The sequence below is a fragment of the Neovison vison genome, chromosome 7 (genome assembly GCF_020171115.1).
Source record: "Neovison vison isolate M4711 chromosome 7, ASM_NN_V1, whole genome shotgun sequence".
In the NCBI taxonomy this organism is placed as follows: domain Eukaryota; kingdom Metazoa; phylum Chordata; class Mammalia; order Carnivora; family Mustelidae; genus Neogale; species Neogale vison.
In genome coordinates, this window is record NC_058097.1 from 204,171,990 (window position 1) to 204,187,176 (window position 15,187).

At 63.1% G+C, this 15,187-nt stretch overlaps 1 protein-coding gene across 2 annotated transcripts in view; it reads left to right on the plus strand.

Moving 5' to 3' along the window:
- KCNQ1 (potassium voltage-gated channel subfamily Q member 1) overlaps positions 1-15,187 on the plus strand; it is a 304,912-nt gene that overhangs the window by 46,210 nt on the left and 243,515 nt on the right. The gene's annotated exons all lie outside the window — the stretch shown is intronic.

Sequence of the window (15,187 nt, forward strand, 5' to 3'; positions counted from 1 at the left end):
CTGGGCTGTGGCAGCACACTGACCCAGGGCTCTGCCCAGGGTGCCCGGACTGCCGGGCTGGCCCCTCCCACAGACCTGCGTCCATTCACCCTGACTTAAGGGGCCGTCGTCACGGTAAACCAGAAGTTCAGATGCGCACGGGTCCGCTCGGAGACGCTCCTGTCCTGGGGCAGGTCCGACCCCCCAGGGCCATTCTGCTGCGGCGGCCTGGCCGGCCTGGCTTACCCACTCTTCGGGGTGACAACCCCCTCCCCCGCCCACCTGGCGTCGGGACCAACGTGACAGCACCTGATGGACCCCTCTGGGGATGCGACGTCTGTCCGGGGTGAGGTCTTCCTGTCCACGACTGCGGTGTCTGTTTGCCTGGAGGCCTTAGGGTTTCGAGATGGGGGTCTAAGGTGGTCTCTGTGACGGTTGTTCCCGGGGACGCGCTCCTTCCTCCCCGTGCCCCCGGCCGGGGCTCACTCTCCCACCGTGTTCTCTAAAGGTCCCTCCCTCCCTCGCCCCAGCCCCCCTCTCCCCATCTCCCTTCATCTCCCCCTGCCGCTGCCTCTCTCCCCTCCTCTGTCTCTCTCTCTCTCTCTGTCCCTCTCTGCGTGCTGGAAGCCCCGGATGGCTGTCCCCGTACGGTGTGGTTCGCTTGCCGGCGGTGTCGGTCCTCTGGTCCCGCAGACTTTCCCGGACGTGGGCTCGGCGCGGGGAGGCCTGGCGGCTCTGGCAGCTGCTGGGCAGGCCCCGCGTCACCGGGCGGCCTGGGCCTGGCAGGGTGTGTGTGCGCTCGTGTTTGGGGGTGACCTTCCAGTCCTACGTGAAGGTGTTGACTTTTGTCAGCTGTTTCTCGTGTCGTGGAGACGGTGGTGACGGCCGGTGTCCGTGTGCGTTGCTGGCCGTCCCGCCGTCCCGGTCTGTGCTCCTAGACTGTGCTTTTCTCTTTTCTCTGCGGCGAGCTTGTCGCCAACAAGCAGGACGGTGCGAGTGCCGGGCTTTGGGCGGTGGCTCTGCTCTTCCCCCGGGCCGTCGGGTCCCGGGGAGCTACGGAAGCCGCCACAGGTGTGGCCTGGCCTGGGGTCCCGGGGGCTACAGCGTCCGGGACAAGGCGGGCCGCTCCTGCGTCTGGGCACCGTGTCAGCCGCCACCGTCCTAGAGGCAGATGTCCCCAAAGCCTGCCCTGATGGGCCCTGGTGCTGGCCAGGGAGTGGGGTCCGTCTCCCCGGCAGCTGAGGGGTGGGCCGAGCTTCTCGCCAGCCGGCACCTGCTGCCCAGGGAGGGACAGTCCTTCCCCAGCCGGCCGGCCGGGGAGCTGCTGGAGCTGGGGAGCAGGGAACGTGGGAGGCGCCCTTCAGCTCACCCCACAGCCCACCGAGGCTGAGGCAGGGCCCGCAGGGGCCACTCGGGGGCGGGACAGCCTGGGGAAGCCGCCAGGTCCGGCTGCTCCGGACCCTCACAGACACGGCCCGCACCCCGCTATGTCGGTAGGTGTGTTCCTTGTGGGGGCACGGAAACCAGACCGCCAGGGGCTAATGCCCAGGACAGTCCGCCACGGCTGGCGGGGGTGGGGGGGGTCTGCCCTGGTGTGTGCCGGCCTCCGCTTCCCTCTCGCCGGCCGGGAGCAGCTCCCTCCCTGACACGGATTCTCGCATTCAGGGCTCAGAGTTGATGTGTCCTGGGGGAGCCCAGAGCTGTGGGGCTGCGGGCAGCTGAGGGCTCCGTTCTCTTCCCGCTGGCTCGCCTATCCCACCTGCCCCTTCAGCACCCCGGCAGCCCCCAGCACCCTGGCAGCCTCCCAGCAGCCCTCCCAGCAGCCCGGCTACCCCATCCCAGCTGCCCCTCCATCCCCACACCCCCAGGCCCCCAGCAGACCCCCCAGCATCCCCGCTGCCCCCCACCCTAGCCGCCCCCACCCACCTTCTCTGCCAAGGTGTGGTCATAGCATTTTTGAGGTGCGCGTGCCACCTGGTGGCCGTTGTCTGAACTGCAGCCATAGCTCCCCAAGCTGAGGATGGGGGCTCCGCTTGGACTGGGGCGGGGAGAGGCGTGCGGACCGGGTCCTGTACGCCTTCCTCTGGGGCCCAGAGTGGGTGTGCCAGTGAACAGGTCCCCTGCCCCGGGCAGAGAGCCTGCTCCTGCTGTGTCCCACCTTCCTGCTTCCCCTTGGGGGATGGAGACCCCAGGCGGCCTCCCCGGCCCCCACCTCCTGTCCGTCCAGACGCCCTCTCCACATGGCAGCCTGCTTCGGTGGGGTGGGCAGTGCCTCCCAGAACAAATCTGACCGTTCCCCCAGCTCTCTCTCATAATGAACTTGACTTCTCTCTCTGGACCCCCAAGATGTCGCACACTTGACAGCCTGTCCCTCTAGCTCTGTCCCCCCTCCCTCTGCCTCACTCTCTCCCTCCGCTTCAGGGCACTGCGGACCCACGGGTGGTCCTGGCAGCCTCTGGGCCTTTGCACTGTGTTCTCGGCCTGCTGTTTCGTCGACAGGTCGCACGACCGGCTTCTCCTCTGGTTCCGGGTCTCAGAGCGGCTGTCGCTGCTTCTGAACCTGCCGTCTGGGGCTTCCCTGTTCCTCCGTCCCAGGACCCTGCTCTCTCCCAGTTCGGGTGTGCGGTGGGTGTGGGGAGCTCTGCGGGGGGCTTTGTAGCTTTGTGTCATTCGTACTCTCCGAGGGGAGGCGCCTGGCAACTGCTCGGACCCCACATGCCCAGAATGACGCTTCCGGGATTTGGGCTTCCTGCCTTTGAGCCCCTGGGTCCAGACCTGCCCCCACAGGACACCCCAAGGCCTCAGCTCTGCCCCCAGCTCCATCCATTAGAGGGGGTGGTCAGGACGGCCTCAGACTTAGCGCTTCGGCGGACTCGCTGGGTTTCCAAGGACTTCCTGGCCCCGCGGCGGCCGGGTCTCCGAGGGGGGTCTGAGCTGGCTGGGTCCGGCTGCCTCTGGAGAATCACGGCCGGTGGAGGGCAGCGGGCATTGGGGAGATAGTGGCACGGAAGGAGACCGCCGCAGTCCAGCCTCCAAGGGCACACGTGCATCGTGTCCCGTGGTGGGTCCAGGAAGGACGTGCGAGGGGAAGACGGGAGCAGGGTGGGCTGTGTCTGCAGAGATGCTCCGGGCTTCTCCATGGAGGGGACACGGCGGGGAGGCGGGCAGGGCCCGCGGCGGCGGGGACAGGAAGGGACCCCTTCCACAGCGCGCAGCCTCCAGGGTGGGTCGGGCAAGCACAGGGGCCCTGGGGAAGTCAGGGGGGCTTCCCGGGGGTGCGTCAGATCCCAGGCCCTGGGAGACCCCCTGCGGGCAAGGGGCATGGGTTATGGAGCCGGTCAGAAGCCCTGGGCGGGCGGGTACCGGCGGCACTGCTGGCCACCAGGCGGCGCTGCTGCCCGCAGAATGCAGGTGTCCCTGGCCTGGGGCCCAGAGCGCGCGGGAGCCAGACCGCAGCGTGGAGCCCGGGAGGGGCCGAGCCTGGTGTGTAAATGGTGGAAGAGTCACTGCAAACTGTGCTTCCCCCAGAGCCCGTGTTCCTGCCTTTCCTTCCCTGCGCTCGGCCGGACGGAGCCCTGGCAGTTCCCGGGCCGGGGCAAGGCTGCCGCGGCCTCCCAGGGACGAAGCGATCTGTGCAACGGGGCCCATTCGGGGCTGCAAAAGCCATTTTGGGAGGCCGCCCCCTCCACGGCCGGTCCGGCTCTGCGGCCCCTCGCGGGGCCTGGGGCTGGTTGGGGGCTTCTGGGGCTCAAGGCTCCCCCGCCGCAGGGGAGTGAGCGCCCTGTGGCCCACGTGGGCGTGTGGGGGGTGCGTGGGCCCTGCGTGTCTGCTTGTGCCTGTGTCCACGCAGCCACGTGCGAACTTCCCGCCTGCGACCCGAGGGCAGACCCGGGGCGGGGGGTGGGGACACAGCAGGCCCAGACGTGGGCCCGGGCGGACCCTCCCTGTGGGTTCTGGAGCCGTGCACAGAGGGGCTCGCGAAGGCACGGCACAAACCAGGGGATCCCGTGCCTGCCGGTGCCGAGCGGCCCAGGGCATTGTCCCGCGAGGCTGTGGTTAAAACCCCGAGAACCGCGGCCCGGAGGCCTGGGGGATGAGGTCATCGCTCCCGGCTTCCTCCCTCGCTGCTGTGGAGGCTCCCTCAGCCCCGCCGAGGGGACCCGGCCCTTCTGCCGGCTGCCCCCCCGCCCCCCGGCTCCTGCCTCCCCAAGACCCTCCCGCCCTGTGGGCCTCCGTGTCCCAGCAGCAGCAGGAGACAGCCCCACCCCGGGACTCCGGACACTTCGACAGCCCTTGACGGGTCCCCATTTCCTGGAACAAGGTCCAGGCTCTGTCCCCAGCCCCCCTGGCCCCCCAGCACCCCCAGCCCCAGCGCACCCCGGCTCCAGCCCCGCAGACCCACACGTTGGCAGCCTCAGCCCTCCCCACCCTTCCCCTGCCGGCAGGGACGGCGGGGCTGACTTCTGGGCTGGTGGAGGCCGGCGTGGGAGGCTGCTCTGCACCAACCCTCTGCGGTGACCTTCTCTCGCACGGAGCTTGAGTTGCTTGTGGCCGTGGTGTCGCTAACCCCGAGGTCGGCTTTCCTCAGGGGCTTCCTCCCACCCAGAGCGTTCTCCCCACTCCCCCCCCCGCCTCCTCTCTCTGCTTTGGAACCTTGAGTTCCTTTGTGTCTGTCCCCAGCACACGGGAGCCGCCCAGGAAAGCTGGGGTCCCACCACCAGGCTCCCCTCTGATGTCCCGCCGTAGAATGGGGGCCGCCCCTGCCCTGGCTAGGATGTCTCCTGCACCCCTTCAGCCAACAGACGTTTATTAAGCACCTACTACATGGCGGGGGAAAGTGTGCAGAGAGACGTGGCCCTCTGGGGCAGGAGGGGGGCTTCGCAGCCTGCAGGGCCCTGCCTGAGGGGGGCCGGCCCCCCAGCGTGGGGACACGGCGGCGTGCACCCCCGCCCCGTGCGTCTGCGTGCTTCTGCACTTGCGTTCTGCTAGGGCCACAGCTGGGCACTCAGATTGTCCCTCTGCTGGGGGGCTCTCGGCTGAGCCTGGGTGACCGGACCCCCACGGGCCGGCCAGAGCCTTGCTGTTCTCGATGCAGACTCTGAGCGCAGCAAAGCCTCAAGCAGCTGGAACCCGCATTCGGTGTTTCCGCGCCCATAGGAGGGAGGAGGGCCGGGGTTCTCTTCAAGGGGTCCTGGCCACTGGGGGCAGCGGCGCAGTCTGCAGCCAGGGGGTCTGGGGTCCCCACTGCACGGCTGCAGTACGGAGCAAGCCCCCCCGCTCAGGGTCCGACCTGGGGTGACGGGGGAAGGGAGGCCGCCGCTGGATAGGGTGGAGACAGAGGAGGCCAGGAGTGCCCAGGGCCCGGGAGGAGGGCCCTGGACAGTGTGGGGGGCTGCTTTGGGGCGACCTCCCTTATGCTGGGGCACGGGGGAGGCCCCGGTTCCTCACCCTCAGTCCGGGTCAGGCCCCAGCTCCCCCGTATGTGTCTGTGAACCATCTTAGGGGCCTTTTTCCGGACTTGGAAACTGTTCCTCTCAAGAGACTTGGTCAACACATCAGCGCCCCGGGCCAGTAGGGGCCCCGAGAATGAGCCCCCGGCCCCCTGGTGACAGTGAGCCCCAGCCTGAGCCGCCCTCAAAGCGGGGGCTCCATGCTTAACACCTGCTCGCTGGGCTGCACCCCACCGTCTGACCCCGCCCACACTCGGGGCTCACTGCCCACCCCAGGGCCGCACGCAGTTTCCTTATCAGGTGCAGTTGTCATGGCTTTGGGCCTTCCTGAGCGAGACGCCCTGGCCATTACTTGGTGGCCTTTCTTCTGGGCTTTGGGGGGACAGTGCCTCTGTGCCTGCTTTAGAAAGGGGCCTGCGCCCCAGGCCCCAAGGACATCTGAGCAGGAGGAAGTTAAGGGATGGAGGCTGCGGGGCCCCAGGTGGCGGCTGGGGCCATCCCCACCAGCAGGGAACACAGTTTCTGCCCCACCTGGGACCCCGCGCCTGGGGAGGGCTCCAGGGTTCGGACTGGCTGCGTTCCTGGCCTGGAGGCAGCTGCTTCTGGGGGGACAGCTGACATTCCTTCATGTGGGGGTCTGCGCTGTGCCGGGAGCTGTGACAGCAGGAGTCCTGGCTGTAACCGGGACCTTCCGCCTGCACACCAGGGCCCTGTGTGTGCACAGTCCTGCACTGGCTCGTTTTCTGGAACAAAGACATCCTCTGTGAGGCCCATGGCCAGGCCCGTTATCTGTCTCCAGAACTATCCTATCGATCAAGTCTGCTCGGGACGAAGTGGGGGGCTTGGGCGGGGGCTCACGGAAACGGCCCCAAGTATCTGGAACCTCCCTGAGACACCCCACATCCCCCACAGATGCCCCTTGGGGGGAAAGGGGAGGTGGCCCTCAGCAGGTGTGCATCTGCTGGTGCGTGTCTGGGGCCTGGGGGCAACTCCACCGGGGCCCCGAGGGCGGCTGGGCCCGGCCGGCACCAGCGTCTCCTGCCCTAGGAGTCGCCCGCGTCTGGGCCTGACCATGTCCACACAACACTTCCTGTTTTCCGGCTGGAAAACCCTGTGATGTGAGCTGTGCCGGCGTCTTCGCTGGGGCCCGTGACAGCCCCGGCCGGCACCCCCGGCCGTCTGCACCGGGCTCCGCCAGCCTGTGTGACCCTGCTCCCCGGGGGGCCATCGGCCCCATCGCAGGCCCCCGAGGACGGAGACGACCGGCCTGCCTGTCGGGGAGCAGGAGCGCTGGGGCGGGAAGAGCCAGGGAGCCGGAGCGGCCCCGCTGCGGGGTGTGGGCCCCACGGCCTGTCCTGGCACCTGGGGTGTGTGCGTGCGCGTGGTTTCTGGGCGTTTCTCAAAGTGGCCAGGCGTCTGGGTGGCCTCCTCTTCCCCACCGTCCCCCGCTGTCTTTTCTTTCCTCCTTTGGGAAGTTGTGACGATTTAGCTCTGGGTCGGTAGCCAGACACACAGGCACCTGGGTTGGGGTGCAGGGGGGTGGGGGGGATGGGCGGGGGTGCACCCCGGCTCTGAGCAGGCAGGGGGCTCGGCTCAGTCTCCAGTGTCGGCAGGAAAGGAGTCCCTCCTGCTGGCCTAGAAAGTGACGCCCGTTTGGGGGGAGCGTGCACCTGCCCCTGGACACCCATCCCCCGACCCCTCTGCGGGGTAGGGTCCCCTCGGGCACGGCACTCAGGGCCTGCCCGGAAGGTGTGAGCCCGGGAGGGAGGCCTAGGCTTTCTGGCGCTCCCAGGCTGGCCCCTGTGTCTTCCCTCCTGCCTGGCCTGCCAAAACCTGTTGTCAACGTCTCCCCGAGGCCCAGGACAAAAGTCAGACGCCGGGGTGGGGGCCCCTTGCTGTGGGCCCCGCAGGCTCCTCCGTTCGGGACTTAGCGGGATTAGAGTGTGCTGTCCGTGGGACAGGTGTTTCCTTTATGCTCTGCCTGAGGGCTGCAAAGACACTCGTCATTAAGTGCCACATTCAGTGGGGGTCTCGGGCGCAGGGTAGCTGGAGGGCCGGGTTTTGTGAGGGCCTTGTTCTCACATCTGACCCTGGCCAGCTGGAGAGCCTTGTTTGAAGCACGGGGTAGCAGCTGACATAACAGAACGGGGACCGGGCTGAGCAGGCAGTGTGTCGCCGGGCGCAGGCGGGGCCTGGCACTGGCGCTCGGCGGGGGGCTCCCGGGGGGCTGCCCTGGGGAAGGCGTCGGGGTAATAGGATGAGCCCGGAGGGGCCTCGTGGCTGTGGGGTGCGGCGTGGCGGTGTCTGCCAGCTGTCGCCGCCCGGACGCGCGCGGGCCGCCCTCGTGGCTGGTCGCCGGGCGGGGGCCACGGGCCCGTGCAGGTGTCTGAGTCACCGCCCCGGGGTACGGCATTCAGACGGGTTATAATCATGTTCTCTGTCTCTCGGGGTCACGCGGAATGAAAACCAGAGCCCGGCTGTGCGGCTGCTGAAGTGTGTCATTGTGTGACTTCACGGGCAGGAAGAAGGGGGCTCGGGGCAGCTTTGCGGGGTCGCGAGCTGCGGCCGCACCCCCGGCCCCTCCCCCCGCCCCCTGCCGCACTGAGCTGACCTCAGGGCTGGGGCACGGGGATCCTTCGCTGCCGTTTTCTGCTTTCTGGTTGTCAGATTGAGTGCTGGTGGGGCAGACTGGGGGGAGCGAGTGGGGGGGGCTGTCAGGGCCCCCAGGGTTGCTGCCGGCCCTTTTTAGAATGGAGTGGAACTGGCCTTCGCCGGGGCCAGCACAGGGTGCTCCCTGTCCGTTCCTTCTGCGCCCTTGGGCTTGAGGGCCCCCATAGCTCAGAGGAGGCCTGAGAAGCCCGTGGGGCGTCTTCAGGCTCATGGGAATTGGGGGTGATGCTGCCCTCCCCGGTCTGTGACTGCCGGCCCCCTGGGAAGGCGAGTCGGCCCCCCGGGCTGCTGGCTGCAAGGCACCGACCCCCCCCGTCTGAGGCCCACGTTGAGGGGCGCCAGGATGGCTTTCTGGCGGACTTGACCACTACCGGGCTGAGAAAAGCTCCTCGTGCCGAAAGCCGAGCTGGGGCGCCCACGCCAGTGGCTCTTCCAAGCTCGGTCGGGGTCAAGTTTGAGGGACCAGGAAGACGGGCCGGGCGTGGCCTCCAGGTCTAGCTGGGAGACAGGCACACGCCGAGGTCCACACGCACGTACGGGGGTGCACGTGGAGGCCCCCGCGTGTGGACACACGCACGTGGCCCATTTGCTCAGGCACCGCCCCGCGTCTGCTCGCTCACGTGCCCGCTGAGCCCTGGCGCTTCAGGCCGGCGGGGAGCGGGACCCCCTCGGGGCCGCGTTCCGTTTGCACATTTAATCCAGAAACTGTCAGCACGGAAGCCTGGAGGAGAACAAAATGTCAAGTGTGTGCTGAGAGGCGCTGCCCCCTTTCCTGGCGGGCGACGGCTGGTCATTTTCCGAGCGGCTGCGGCCGGCGGGGGCGGGGCGGGCTCCAGCGCCGCGGGCCTCGGGTGCGGGGCCCGGCCTGGCGTCTGCACGGTACTCATTTCTCGGTGTCGTCCACCCCGTGAGGTCCCTGCTCTCCGCATCCGCTGGAAAGCCTGGGCTGTACCGCCGTCCCCATGACCTCGCTATTTCCGGGGAGCTGGGGAGTTCAGAGCAGGGGAGCCGGGCTCAGTCCCGCTGTGGGATCCTCTGAACTTGCCCCGACACATCCCCTGCTCACGTGGGGTCTCTGTCTTCATCTTGGGTTCAAGGTGACGTCCTTTTAAATGAGGACATCTGCTAGGCCACTTGGTAGCTCTGGGACATGGGGAAATGCTCCTCATTCTCAGGGCTCCTAAGAATTTCTAGCTTCTCTGTGGTGTTCAGAGGCCTCTGTCCTAAGACTCCATCATTGGCTCCTGGGGGGACGGACAGGGAGGCGCACCCCCTCTTGAGAAAGGGTGGCACTGGGGCAGCTGGCCTTCCTGGTCTGGGAGATGCTTGCACCTGGACGTGGCTCTTCAAGGCCCCAGACCTGGGGCCCCACCAGGGAGCCTAAAGGAGGTGGTTAGGGTCCAGGCCCCCCGAGACTGCCCAGGGGTCCCACACATGTTACTGACCTTCCCTGAGCTTCAGACCCCTCCTGTGGGAAAGTTGAGTGACGCTTGCGGCTCTGACACCGGGGGGCCGTGGGCGTTCTCGGTCCAGCGGGCCAAAGGCACGGCGGCGGACGTGCTGGACGGCAGCGGACGTGGTGGACGGTGGCCTCCTCGTCCAGGCAGGTGTCCAGTGGCAGGGCGGTAGGGGTGCCGGGGAGGGGCGTGGGAGGGCCGTCTGTACCCAGCACGGGTGCTCCCGTCGCGAGGCAGCGACCCCGCGACCACGCAGGTCCCTGGGCCGACGCGAGAGGCCTTGCCGGATTATCTCTGCGGCTCTTACCGCAGACCAGCCGTAGCGAGGAGTGACCAGGAGCTACAGGAAGCGTATTGCAAGCACACGGTTTGGTGAGTTTTGACCTGTGTAGACGCTCTGAGGCCGTCCGGGCAGCAGACCCCGCCATCACCCCTGAAACATCCCCATGACCGTGGGGTGACCTGCCCCCACCCAGGGGCCACCTGCCTACAGGCGCTGACACAAGTCTGCACAGACTGGCTTGTGTTTTCTAGAGTTTTCTAGCGCCGTCCTGCCGGCAGCTTTCACCTACCATCATCCTTCTGAGGCACGTCCTGGCGGTCGTGGGTGCGCCGGGAGCCCCTGCTTTGTCACCACTGGGTCGACTCATATTTCCTTTTTCTCGGGTGAATGCCCGGGAAGAAGCTGGCCACGCAGCGTGGTAGGTGTTTAACTGCGGGGACGCGGGCAGTTGTCCTGTGTTCCTGCCGCCGCCACGGCCCCCGTACGCCTGGCGCGGTCGGTCTCTTGGTTTGACCAACGTGTATGGGTCGTGGTGTCTTGTGTTCCAACCTGGATCCTCCAATGACGGATGGAGCCAGGGACCGTCTTGCTCGCTCCACGGCCCTTCCTGGAACTTGGGAGGGGAGGTAGTTTCTCCGATCTTCCGTTGAAAATTTGAGTTGTCTTACTGTTAAGTCGTAAAAAGCTCTTTACATATTGTAGATACGTGGATGTCTGTTCACAAATATTTCTCTCCTGTCTGTGGTTGCCCTTCTCATTCCTGGAGCGCTGTCTTTTAAAGATTAAGTGTTCTCCATTTTCACAATGTCCAATTCATTGCTTTTTTCTTTTTCTTTTCTTTTCTTTCTTTTCTTTTTTTTTTTTTTTTGTGCTTTCCGTGTCTAAGAAATCTTTCCCAAACATGTGATTGCTTAGATTTTCTTTTGGTAGTTCCCGTGCTTGCATTGAGGTCTGCGACTTAACGTTTATCAACCATGTAAATTACGGGTTGAGGCTCACGACTCGATACGTGAGTGCTCAGTCGTTCCAGTGCCGCTTGTTGGAAAGGGTGTCCTTGACCCGGGGAACCAGGTGGACGCCTTTCATAAAAGTCAGCTTATGAGAACATGGTCCTGTTTTTGGACCGTCTGTTGGGATGCCCTGACCGGCTCATCTGTCCATGCTTCGTTACAGTCGCTTTAAAGAAGGCTTGCAGTGAGCTAAGATAACCTGCCAGCTTTGTTCCCCTCCTTCATGTCGCTCTGTTTGTCCTACGCTCTTTGCACGTCTGTATACATTTTAGAAGCTGCTAGTCAGCTTTTTACAAGAAGCTTGGTGGAATTTGGTTTGGGATGGCACCGAACCCCGAGACCAGCAGGGGAGGATTGATGTGCCCAGATCGAATCTTCGTAGATTCGTAGTGCAAAACCGTAGGCATTGCACACATTTAACAAGACCCTTCATTTCCATCCAGAATTTTCGTAGTTTCCAGGACAGAGGGCCTGCACATCTTTTGTTGGACGCCTAAGTGTTTCCTTTGTTTTGTGCTGTGGCCCGTGGCATTTCTTTCCTGCGTTTGGTTTCTGGTTGTTCATTGCTGGCGTTCAGAGCCATCACTTCGGTAACTTGTGTCTCGAAACTTTCCCAACTCAGTTCTTCTAGCAGCTTTTTTTGGTGGATTCTGTGGATTTTTTTTTTTTTTTTTTTGCATTGATAATCCCATCTTCAAGTAAAGGTCGCTGCACCTCTTCCTTTCCAGTCTGGATGGCCCGCTCATGTCTCTTGTCCGACTGCACTGGCCGCTGGTGAATTACATCGATGGATCTTCAGACGTTGACCGAAGCTCGTGTTGCTAGATAAACCCTCCTTCCTTCGCGTCGCCTTGCTCTTTCTGTACACTTCCGGGTTTCTTCATTCATGAAAATTTTGCTAAGGATGTTTGCATCTCAGTTCATGAGGGATATTTTCTAGGTTTTCTGATAATGTTTTGGATTTGGTACCAGGGCAACACTGTCAGGGTCAAGTGAGCTGAGCTGTGTTCTCTCTTCATACAGAGAAGAATTTCTGCAGAATCAGTCTTATCTCTTCCTTATGCACACGGTGGAATCCGTCAGGAAAGCCATGTGGGCCCGGGCTTCCCTTGGTCAGATGGCTGTTCGCTAGATGTTAAATGTCCTTAATAAAATATTCAGGCTACCTGTTTCTTCCTGAGTGAGCTTTGGTATTCTGCATGCTTGAAGGACTTCATTCACATCATGCAAGGTGTTAACATCTGTGGGACATGTAGTGATGTCTCCTCTCTCGCCCCCGATGTTGCTAATGTGTGCTTTTTTTTTTTTTTTTTAGTGATCAGTCTGGCTACGTGTTCAGTGATTTTATTGATCTCAAAGAACCAACTTTTGAATGGCGTTAAAGTGTTTCTTTTTTTGTGATTTCATTGGTTTCTGTACGGATTGGTTTTTTTTTTTATGCTTAGTTAGTTTACTAGGCTGCCCTTTCTCTTGTTTGTTAAGACGGAAGCTGAGGACACTGGCTAGAGGTCCCTCTAATACGGGGACTTGGGGGTACGCCTTCCCCGTAAAGACTGCAGTTGTACCCCACAGACCTTGATGCATTACATTAGTTTCATGCCACTCAAAATATCTTCTGATTTTCTTTTTGTTTTTTTCTTTGATGCCTGGATTATCTAAGAGTGGATTCCTTCCCAAACATTTGAGGATTTTCGGGATACTTTTCTGATACTGATGTCTACTTTAATTCATTGGTGGTCAAAGAAAATACTCCGTATGATTTGATTCTTTTTAAATGCCTGAAGACTTGTTTGATGACCCAGCATAGGGTTTGTGTTGGTGGACCTTGCACCAGGCATGAGGGAAATCGTGTGTATCCTGCTGTTGGGAGGACTGTCCCATCAACCTGGACAAGGTGGCTGCGGTCAGCAGGAAGGGCCTGCTGCGTCCTCCCTGGTGTCTGGCTGCTCATTGTGCTGATGTCCATGGGCTCCGAGACCTCCAGCCCCGACGGTGAGGCTCCGTGTGTGTTTTTCCAGGGCGGGTCACCCTTACACAGGGCAGTGTGAGGCTCCGCTGTTGGTGTGTCAGTATTTAGGATCGTTATGTCCCCTGATGGATGGGTCCCCTTATCACTCCAAAGCTGCCTTCTTTATTCCCCGTCACGTTTTTGCTCTGGGATCTACCTTGTGTGATACTAGCATGGCCCCTTCGCTTTCTTTTCCTGAATGCTCCCCTAGTGTATCTTTTTCATTTATTTTGCTTCTAACCTATATGTGCCTTCCCATGTGAAGGGTGTGTGGCGCCTTACTCAGTGCAGTACTTCTCTGCATGGGCCAGAGGTCAGCTCATTTGCACTGATTAGTATGACGTGTATTCTTGGTCTCCACGCCGTCGTGGTCTTTCAGAACGGGATTGCATTTTGTCACCGTTGCTGTGTTCTCGTTTTCCCTGCAGGACGTGCATGCCTTCTTTGGGCCACAGAAACCCTCTGGTACTCGGGAAGGCTCGCACTCCTGTTCCAACGGCTGCTTCTCACTGTCGCCTTTCCCAGCCTTGTTTTCTCATGTTAACCCATCACAGTGCGGCGTGCTGACCCTCATCCACACCCCAGGATGTCCACCAGCTCCCCAAATATGTGCGACACACGTCTTGTTTCAGACCCTAAAGCCTGGGTGGACCGCTGGGTGCCCAGCAGGGAGACCGTGAGGCAATGTGGTTCCCGTCCTGAGTAGAGGGGTTGTGGGGGACCTCGCCGAGCAGTGTGGCTCCAGGCGAAGGTGAAGGACAGAGTCGTGCCTGTATTTCCATCAGGGCATTCCCAGCAGAGGGGACAGTGTGTGGGTCTGGCCCCAGCCTGGCTGGCCCTTCTTGTGCCTCAGCTGGATGGGGCATCGGTCCCCTTCCTGTGCCCCCTGAGGAGCCTTTGTATCCCGCCGCAGGGTGTCGGGGGACCCCGGAGCTTGTGGGGTCCCCATGTGTAACTGTGGGCTTCATGGGGACGGCAAGGCCTGCTGGGACACGTGGACACGAGTGGGCAGGGTGTGTGCCAGGACGTCTCTTTAGCATTCGTTTTATAAAACTGGTAGACCCTTTTCCCCAGGGTTTTTAAGCCGACAGAAAAGTTGTGCAGAAAGTACAGAGGTCCGGGATGCCCGCACCCTGCCCCGTGTCCCCCGCCACAGTCGTCGCACGTTAGCACAGGGCGGTCGTCACGATCTGTGAACCGACATCCCTGTTACTGAGCGCTCACGTATGCAGTTGACATTGGGGTCACTCTTGGTGCCCCTTTCTGTGGGTGCTGAGCCACGTGGAAGGGCGTGTCCTGTCACACAGAGGACTGTCACTGCCCCGAAGGCCCTCTGTGCCCCGTCTGTGCCTCCCTCCCCACCCTGAGCCCCTGCAAGCCCCGGGTCCTCGGAAGCAGACCGCGGGCCATAGGGCTCAGCCCCTGGGTTGGGGTGCTCGGCCCCCGGCTTCCCCCGGCTTCTCCACACACAGCGTACAGGCTCCCGCCCAGTGTGCAAGCGGGCCCTGGGCTGGGCAGGCCGGGGCCGCCATCTGACTCTGCTGTGGGCACGTGCAGAAGTGGGGCCCCGGGCCCGTGTATGCCCTGTCGCATCTGGGCATGGGTTTCCCTTCACCCCTTGTCCAGAGCGTCCTGGCTGCCTGCCTGGCTCTATCCCGCAGCCAGGCCTCACCAGCACCCACACGGCATGGCGGTCGGGACAGACGTCCTCCAGCACCATGACATGGCGGTCGGGACAGATGTCCTCCAAAAGCGAACGAGATCCAGTTGCCTCCTAGAACTCTCTGGAAACTTCCCACAGCCATGAAGGGACGCCCACACCCTCCCTGTGACCCACATAGCCCCTCGAGGCAGGGTCCCTGCTGGCTGTGCCGGCCCCGCCCCCCAGACTCGGCCTCCCCGACGACGTCCCTCCTGTGCCCCGTGCGCCCCGCTCCCCGCCTTCAAGCGGCAGCTCCCGCGTCGCTTCTCTGGGACGCCAGCCCTCCGCCGTCCTGTCGCCCCCACACGCTCGCCGGTGGGGGGGGGTCCCCTGGATGGGGAGCCTTTTCTGTCCCCAGCCTGCGGTCTCTGCAGGGGAACAGCCCCCGGTCCTGTGGCTGGCCTTCTCCCGTGTGGGGTACCCCGACGATCACCCGGTGCCCCCACGTCAGGTCACTCGCGGGAGCAGGTGAAATGGTGTGGACGGAAGACGGAAGAAGCCAACATACCTCGAAGGTCACAGAAAGCTCTGAACTCTGCACATTCCCTACTGAGCAACGCTGAGCGTGCACGTGGGGCGTGTTGGGGGCTGGGGAGCCGCCCGGAGTGAGCAGGGCGCCCGCGCCAGT